This window comes from Scyliorhinus torazame, chromosome 13, assembly GCF_047496885.1.
Source record: "Scyliorhinus torazame isolate Kashiwa2021f chromosome 13, sScyTor2.1, whole genome shotgun sequence".
Lineage (NCBI taxonomy): Eukaryota > Metazoa > Chordata > Chondrichthyes > Carcharhiniformes > Scyliorhinidae > Scyliorhinus > Scyliorhinus torazame.
Genome location: NC_092719.1, coordinates 28229085 through 28236764, shown reverse-complemented (window position 1 = coordinate 28236764; position 7680 = coordinate 28229085). Strand labels below are relative to the sequence as shown.

The 7680-nt window shown below is 48.1% G+C and overlaps 1 protein-coding gene across 4 annotated transcripts in view; it reads left to right on the top strand.

The window, feature by feature from the left end:
* Nucleotides 1-234: 234 nt before the first annotated feature.
* LOC140387908 (SH3 and multiple ankyrin repeat domains protein 3-like) overlaps nt 235-7680 on the top strand; it is a 1536301-nt gene continuing 1528855 nt past the window's right edge. For all 4 annotated transcript variants that reach the window (XM_072471211.1, XM_072471213.1, XM_072471209.1 and 1 more), the window contains exon 1: nt 235-380. The gene's annotated coding sequence lies outside the window, so the exon portion shown is untranslated. The remainder of the gene's footprint in view (nt 381-7680) is intronic.

The following is a 7680-nucleotide window of genomic DNA, read 5'->3' as shown; positions in this document are numbered from 1 at the left end:
GCACTGGGGAGACACATTCAGGCTTTCCTGACTCAATCCCCTGCCCACAGCCCGGCTTCCCTTTTCCAGAGTTAGCCTGGCAAAGTTTGTTTTTTAGTATTCAGCTCCACTTGTCCGCCAGGCATGGCTGTTGCAGGCTGACGGGGAGGAAAGTGCACAGGTCCAGAGCTGGTCTCCTGCTGGGGGCGGGGGGGGGGGGGGGGGGGGCACACACACAAGTTGCAAAGAGGCACCTTTCACCAACACACGGCGGAACAACAGTCCTCCCACTGATGCAGTTTGAACAATTCCTTGCACCGCCCTCGTCTCCCTGGAAGCAGCTGGGATTTCCCGGGAAGAGGTTCTCTCAGAATGGGCTGGAGAGAGCGAGCAAGGACCGGGTAAGTCAGTCAGCGTGCGGGGGGCGGGGGGGGGGGGGGGCAGACAGTCTGTCAGGGGGGTTTGTGGACAGACTGTCTGTCACTCACTCCCTAACCTTCTCTCCCGGGACAAGGGCATGGCTAAATTAGCGGCAGCTTCCCAATGCGGTGACTTTTGGACAGTGAAGTCAGGGGGTTTGTTCTGAAGGTGGAACACCCTCACTCAGCACTGCCTTGCACAGTCTGTTCTGGAGTGAAGGGTGAACACTCTCGCTCAGCACTGCCTTGCACAGTCTGTTCTGGAGTGAAGGGTGAACACTCTCGCTCAGCACTGCCTTGCACAGTCTGTTCTGGAGAGAGGAAGTGCAAGGATTGCAACCCTCCCCACGCCCTGTTAACACCACAGCAGCATCTGCTCGGGACCCATTACAGCAGATCAGATGATGCGCAGCTTTCACCATCAGCCCGTTCACACTTTTAAAGAGAAAGTCCCAGCATTGGGAACCGCCTTTTATTGGCGAGGGTCACTCCACTGCCGGACGGATTTCCACCTGAAACACTCCGAATTCAATATCCACCGGTCTGCGAAGGGGTTGTGGAGGAAGAGGGGCATTCCTGAGTGGATTCGGGTGAATGGGCATTCCTGAGTGGATTCGAGTGAATGGGCATTCCTGAGTGGATTCTGGTGAATGGTCATTAGTGAGTGGATTCGGGTGAATGGGTATTAGTGAGTGGATTCGGGGAAGGGGCATTAGTGAGTGGATTCGGGTGAATGGGCATTAGTGAGTGGATTCGGGTGAATGGGCATTAGTGAGTGGATTCGGGTGAATGGGTATTAGTGAGTGGATTAGGGTGAATGGGCATTAGTGAGTGGATTCGGGTGAATGGGCATTAGTGAGTGGATTCGGGTGAATGGGCATTAGTGAGTGGATTCGGGTGAATGGGCATTAGTGAGTGGATTCGGGTGAATGGGCATTAGTGAGTGGATTCGGGTGAATGGGTATTAGTGAGTGGATATGGGTGAAGGGGCATTAGTGAGTGGATTCGGGTGAATGGGTATTAGTGAGTGGATATGGGTGAATGGTCATTAGTGGATTCGGGTGAATGGGTATTAGTGGATTCGGGTGAATGGGAATTAGTGAGTGGATATGGGTGAAGGGGCATTAGTGAGTGGATTTGGGTGAATGGGCATTAGTGAGTGGATTCGGGGAATGGGCATTACTGAGTGGATTCGGGTGAATGGGTATTAGTGAGTGGATATGGGTGAAGGGGCATTAGTGAGTGGATTCGGGTGAATGGGCATTAGTGAGTGGATTCGGGTGAATGGGCATTAGTGAGTGGATTTGGGTGAATGGGTATTAGTGAGTGGATTCGGGTGAATGGGCATTAGTGAGTGGATTTGGGTGAATGGGTATTAGTGAGTGGATTCGGGTGAATGGGCATTAGTGAGTGGAGTCGGGTGAAGTTGCATTAGTGAGTGGATTCGGGTGAATGGGCATTAGTGAGTGGAGTCGGGTGAAGTTGCATTAGTGAGTGGATTCGGGTGAATGGGTATTAGTGAGTGGATTCGGGTGAATGGGTATTAGTGAGTGGATTCGGGTGAATGGTCATCAGTGAGTGCATTTGGGTGAAATGGCAATATTGAGTGGATTTGGGTGAATGGGTATTAGTGAGTGGATTTGGGTGAATGGGCATCAGTGAGTGGATTTGGATGAATGGGCAATATTGAGTTGATTTGGTGAATGGGTATTAGTGAGTGGATTCGGGTGAATGGGTATTAGTGAGTGGATTCGGGTGAATGGGTATTAGTGAGTGGATTCGGGTGAATGGGCAATATTGAGTGGATTTGGGTGAAGGGGTATTAGTGAGTGGATTCGGGTGAATGGGCATTAGTGAGTGGATTCGGGTGAATGGGCATTAGTGAGTGGATTCGGGTGAATGGGTATTAGTGAGTGGATTCGGGTGAATGGGCATTAGTGAGTGGATTCGGGTGAATGGGTATTAGTGAGTGGATTCGGGTGAATGGGTATTAGTGAATGGATTCGGGGAAGGGGAATTAGTGAGTGGATTCGGGTGAATGGGCATTAGTGAGTGGATTCGGGGAAGCGGCATTAGTGAGTGGATTCGGGTGAATGGGTATTAGTGAGTGGATTCGGGTGAATGGGTATTAGTGAGTGGATTCAGGAGAATGGGTATTAGTGAGTGGATTCGGGTGAATGGGCATTAGTGAGTGGATTTGGAGAAGGGGTATTAGTGAGTGGATTCGGGTGAATGGGTATTAGTGAGTGGATTCGGGTGAATGGGCATTAGTGAGTGGATTCGGGTGAATGGGTATTAGTGAGTGGATTCGGGTGAATGGGCATTAGTGAGTGGATTCGGGTGAATGGGCATTAGTGAGTGGATTCGGGGAAGGGGTATTAGTGAGTGGATTCGGGTGAATGGGTAATAGTGAGTGGATTCGGGTGAATGGGTATTAGTGAGTGGATTCGGGTGAATGGGTATTAGTGAGTGGATTCGGGTGAATGGTCATCAGTGAGTGCATTTGGGTGAAATGGCAATATTGAGTGGATTTGGGTGAATGGGTATTAGTGAGTGGATTTGGGTGAATGGGCATCAGTGAGTGGATTTGGATGAATGGGCAATATTGAGTTGATTTGGTGAATGGGTATTAGTGAGTGGATTCGGGTGAATGGGTATTAGTGAGTGGATTCGGGTGAATGGGTATTAGTGAGTGGATTCGGGTGAATGGGCAATATTGAGTGGATTTGGGTGAAGGGGTATTAGTGAGTGGATTTGGGTGAATGGGCATTAGTGAGTGGATTCGGGTAAATGGGTATTAGTGAGTGGATTCGGGTGAATGGGCATTAGTGAGTGGATTCGGGTGAATGGGCATTAGTGAGTGGATTCGGGTGAATGGGCAATATTGAGTGGATTTGGGTGAAGGGGGATTAGTGAGTGGATTCGGGTGAATGGGTATTAGTGAGTGGATTTGGGTGAATGGGCATTAGTGAGTGGATTCGGGTAAATGGGTATTAGTGAGTGGATTCGGGTGAATGGGCATTAGTGAGTGGATTCGGGTGAATGGGCATTAGTGAGTGGATTCGGGTGAATGGGTATTAGTGAGTGGATTAGGGTGAATGGGCATTAGTGAGTGGATTCGCGTGAATGGGTATTAGTGAGTGGATTCGGGTGAATGGGTATTAGTGAGTGGATTCGGGTGAATGGGCATTAGTGAGTGGATTCGGGTGAATGGGTATTAGTGAGTGGATTAGAGTGAATGGGCATTAGTGAGTGGATTCGGGTGAATGGCTATTAGTGAGTGGATTCGGGGAAGGGGTATTAGTGAGTGGATTCGGGGAAGGGGTATTAGTGAGTGGATTCGGGTGAATGGGTATTAGTGAATGGATTCGGGGAAGGGGTATTAGTGAGTGGATTCGGGTGAATGGGCATTAGTGAGTGGATTCGGGGAAGCGGTATTAGTGAGTGGATTCGGGTGAATGGGTATTAGTGAGTGGATTCGGGTGAATGGGTATTAGTGAGTGGATTCAGGTGAATGGGTATTAGTGAGTGGATTCGGGTGAATGGGCATTCGTGAGTGGATTTGGAGAAGGGGTATTAGTGAGTGGATTCGGGTGAATGGGTATTAGTGAGTGGATTCGGGTGAATGGGCATTAGTGAGTGGATTCGGGTGAATGGGTATTAGTGAGTGGATTCGGGTGAATGGGTATTAGTGAATGGATTCGGGGAAGGGGAATTAGTGAGTGGATTCGGGTGAATGGGCATTAGTGAGTGGATTCGGGGAAGCGGCATTAGTGAGTGGATTCGGGTGAATGGGTATTAGTGAGTGGATTCGGGTGAATGGGTATTAGTGAGTGGATTCAGGAGAATGGGTATTAGTGAGCGGATTCGGGTGAATGGGCATTAGTGATTGGATTTGGAGAAGGGGTATTAGTGAGTGGATTCGGGTGAATGGGTATTAGTGAGTGGATTCGGGTGAATGGGCATTAGTGAGTGGATTCGGGTGAATGGGTATTAGTGAGTGGATTCGGGTGAATGGGCATTAGTGAGTGGATTCGGGTGAATGGGCATTAGTGAGTGGATTCGGGGAAGGGGTATTAGTGAGTGGATTCGGGTGAATGGGTAATAGTGAGTGGATTCGGGTGAATGGGTATTAGTGAGTGGATTCGGGTGAATGGGTATTAGTGAGTGGATTCGGGTGAATGGGCATTAGTGAGTGGATTTGGGGAAGGGGTATTAGTGAGTGGATTCGGGTGAATGGGTATTAGTGAGTGGATTCGGGGAAAGGGCATTAGTGAGTGGATTTGGGTGAATGGGCAATATTGAGTGGATTTCGGTGAATGGGTATTAGTGAATGGATTCGGGTGAATGGGCATTAGTGAATGGATTCGGGTGAATGGGTATTAGTGAGTGGATTCGGGTGAATGGGCATTAGTGAGTGGATTTGGGGAAGGGGTATTAGTGAGTGGATTCGGGTAAATGGGTATTAGTGAGTGGATTTGGGGAAGGGGCATTAGTGAGTGGATTTGGGTGAATGGGCAATATTGAGTGGATTTGGGTGAATGGGTGTTAGTGAATGGATTCGGGTGAATGGGCATTAGTGAATGGATTCGGGTGAATGGGCATTAGTGAGTGGATTCGGGTGAATGCGTATTAGTGAATAGATTCGGGTGAATGGGCATTAGTGAGTGGATTCGGGTGAATGGGTATTAGTGAGTGGATTTGGGGAAGGGGCATTAGTGAGTGGGTTTGGGTGAATGGGCAATGTTGAGTGGATTTGGGTGAATGGGTATTAGTGAGTGGATTCGGGTGAATGGGTATTAATGAGTGGATTCGGGTGAATGGGTATTAGTGAGTGGATTCGGGTGAATGGGTATTAGTGAGTGGATTCGGGTGAATGGATATTAGTGAATGGATTCGGGTGAATGGGTATTAGTGAGTGGATTCGGGTGAATGGGCATTAATGAATGGATTTGGGTGAATGGGTATTAGTGAGTGGATTCGGGTGAATGGGTATTAGTGAGTGGATTCGGGTGAATGGGTATTAATGTGTGGATTCGGGTGAATGGGTATTAGTGAGTGGATTCGGGTGAATGGGTATTAGTGAATGGATTCGGGTGAATGGGTATTAGTGAATGGATTCGGGTGAATGGGTATTAGTGAGTGGATTCGGGTGAATGGGCATTAATGAGTGGATTCGGGTGAATGGGTATTAGTGAGTGGATTCGGGTGAATGGGCATTAGTGCGTGGATTCGGGTGAATGGGCATTAGTGAGTGGATTTGGGTGAATGGGCATTCGTGAGTGCATTCGGGTGAATGGGTATTAGTGAGTGGATTCGGGTGAATGGGCATTAATGAGTGGATTCGGGTGAATGGGTATTAGTGAGTGGATTTTGGTGAATGGGTATTAGTGAGTGGATTCGGGTGAATGGGCATTAATGAGTGGATTCGGGTGAATGGGTATTAGTGAGTGGATTCGGGTGAATGGGCATTCGTGAGTGAATTCGGGTGAATGGGTATTAGTGAGTGGATTCGGGTGAATGGGCATTAATGAGTGGATTCGGGTGAATGGGTATTAGTGAGTGGATTCGGGTGAATGGGTATTAGTGAGTGGATTCGGGTGAATGGGCATTAATGAATGGATTCGGGTGAATGGGTATTAGTGAGTGGATTCGGGTGAATGGGTATTAGTGAGTGGATTCGGGTGAATGGGTATTAATGAGTGGATTCGGGTGAATGGGTATTAGTGAGTGGATTCGGGTGAATGGGTATTAGTGAATGGATTCGGGTGAATGGGTATTAGTGAATGGATTCGGGTGAATGGGTATCAGTGAGTGGATTCGGGTGAATGGGCATTAATGAGTGGATTCGGGTGAATGGGTATTAGTGAGTGGATTCGGGTGAATGGGCATTAGTGAGTGGATTCGGGTGAATGGGCATTAGTGAGTGGATTTGGGTGAATGGGCATTCGTGAGTGAATTCGGGTGAATGGGTATTAGTGAGTGGATTCGGGTGAATGGGCATTAATGAGTGGATTCGGGTGAATGGGTATTAGTGAGTGGATTCGGGTGAATGGGTATTAGTGAGTGGATTCGGGTGAATGGGCATTAGTGAGTGGATTCGGGTGAATGGGTATTAGTGAGTGGATTCGAGTGAATGGGCATTAGTGAGTGGATTCGGGTGAATGGGTATTAGTGAGTGGATTCAGGGATGGGGTATTAGTGAGTGGATTCGGGTGAATGGGCATTAGTGAATTGATTCGGGGAAGGGGTATTAGTGAGTGGATTCGGGTGAATGGGCATTAGTGAGTGGATTCGGGGAAGCGGTATTAATGAGTGGATTCGGGTGAATGGGTATTAGTGAGTGGATTCGGGTGAATGGGAATTAGTGGATTCGGGTGAATGGGTATTAGTGAGTGGATTCGGGTGAATGGGCATTAGTGAGTGGATTTGGAGAAGGGGTATTAGTGAGTGGATTCGGGTGAATGGGTATTAGTGAGTGGATTTGGGTGAATGGGCATTAGTGAGTGGATTCGGGTGAATGGGTATTAGTGAGTGGATTCGGGTGAATGGGCATTAGTGAGTGGATTCGGGTGAATGGGTATTAGTGAATGGATTCAGGTGAATGGGCATTAGTGAGTGGATTCGGGTGAATGGGTATTAGTGAGTGGTTTTGGGGAAGGGGCATTAGTGAGTGGATTTGGGTGAATGGGCAATATTGAGTGGATTTGGGTGAATGGGTATTAGTGAATGGATTCGGGTGAATGGGCATTAGTGAATGGATTCGGGTGAATGGGCATTAGTGAGTGGATTCAGTTGAATGCGTATTAGTGAATGGATTCGGGTGCATGGGCATTAGTGAATGGATTTGGGTGAATGGGTATTAGTGAGTGGATTTGGGGAAGGGGCATTAGTGAGTGGATTTGGGTGAATGGGCAATATTGAGTGGATTTGGGTGAATGGGTATTAGTGAGTGGATTCGGGTGAATGGATATTAATGAGTGGATTCGGGTGAATGGGTATTAATGAGTGGATTCGGGTGAATGGGTATTAGTGAGTGGATTCGGGTGAATGGGTATTAGTGAATGGATTCTGTGAATGGGTATTAGTGAGTGGATTCGGGTGAATGGGCATTAATGAGTGGATTCGGGTGAATGGGTATTAGTGAATGGATTCGGGTGAATGGGTATTAGTGAGTGGATTCGGGTGAATGAGTATTAATGAGTGGATTCGGGTGAATGGGTATTAGTGAGTGGATTCGGGTGAGTGGGTATTAGTGAATGGATTCGGGTGAATGGGTATT